Source organism: Bison bison, unplaced genomic scaffold, assembly GCF_000754665.1.
Source record: "Bison bison bison isolate TAMUID 2011002044 unplaced genomic scaffold, Bison_UMD1.0 scf7180017864369, whole genome shotgun sequence".
Lineage (NCBI taxonomy): Eukaryota > Metazoa > Chordata > Mammalia > Artiodactyla > Bovidae > Bison > Bison bison.
Genome location: NW_011494941.1, coordinates 97944 through 99496, shown reverse-complemented (window position 1 = coordinate 99496; position 1553 = coordinate 97944).

The window sequence follows — 1553 nt, the reverse complement described above, 5'->3', positions numbered from 1 at the left end:
TACAGAGGCCAGGTTAGCTTCAGTTGTTGCCTTTTTGATGCCCTCTCCATGTGACCATAATTCTCTGATGCTGTTTCCAAAAAGAGGTAAGACTGGCATTGGCACTTTTCTTCAATATTTAGAAGCAAATTTGTTCTTAATATTTAGAAAATATTTCTTAAAAGTTGACAGGTAAATAACACTCTTACCTGGTTTCCAAAGAGGAAATAGATCCCCTGCCATCCTTTCAATTCTTTTGCTTATTCCATAGGTGGATATTTGGATTTTAGTCAAGTCCCATGTTACACAGGGTTTCCCAGGTGGTGCCAGTGGTAAAGAACCCACCTGCCAATGCAGCAGATGCAAGAGACGTGGGTTTGATCCCTGGGTTGGGGGAAGATCCCTTGAAAAAGGAAACAACAACCCACTCCAGTATTCTCGCCTGGGAAATTCCATGGACAGAGGAGCCTGGCAAGCTATGCTTCATAGGGTCACAAAGAGTCAGACACAACTGAGCATGCGTACACACATCTTACACAGAGTTCCTGAAGTTCACCTGGAACTTATGAACACACATAAACATTCAGAAGGGAAATTAAATTTCTCAGTTCCAAATACAGATGTACTGCAACATGACTTTTGCCACTGAATCTAATGTGCCCAAGTCCAATCAGTGAGGTACAGTCTGAAGTGCACTAGTCTGGGACCAGGAGGGTCACTTATGAAGTCTGTGACCAAGGTCGAGGGATTTAAATTTTCAATTTCTCCATTTCCTCATCTGTAAAAATAAATGTTTGGATTAGGGTGAAATGCTCAACCAAATTATACATTAGAATAGTAAACTATCCAATATCTGTACTGTGAACCTCAGGAATAAGCACATAAGAGACAGGACAGAAGATGGCATGTTTTTAAAATATGAAACAGCAGATACTAAACTGAGGTTCCTGCTGTCTCTGACATTCTGCTACATCTGTTTTATATATGTATACATATACATATACACACACAAGTACATGTATTTTTACACACAGGTACATGTATTTTTACACACAGGTATATAGTGGTTATTTATTTTTCATTTGGTGATTTTTATAGTTTCAGAAAGTTTATGCCTTTCTATAGGTCTCAAATTTTCTACCATATATTACATATTTTATAATTAAAGGAAGAAAATGATCATTCTTTTCTCATAATGACATACTCATTTGTGTAGGAAGTTGTTCAACAGAGACCAATAGACAACGTAATATGCCCCTCAGTGTCCAAAAGGGGTGATGTGGCAGCAGCAGCAATAATAATGACAAAAACATTAAGCTGTTATTTGAGCCCTGCTTTTTGTTTTATACCTCTATTTTCATGTTACGTAATATAGTGAACATTTCTTATTTACCATGTACCAGGCCCTGTTCTACGCTCTTTAATTTAAATTTCGTAAGAAATCTATAAGAAAGGCACTATTATGATCCTTATTTAATATATAAAGAAATCCAGGGATAAGGAGTTCTACATCATCAGAATGACACCCCAGCACATGAAATAGCAGAGAGGAACCAAAGAACTCTGCAAAGGTG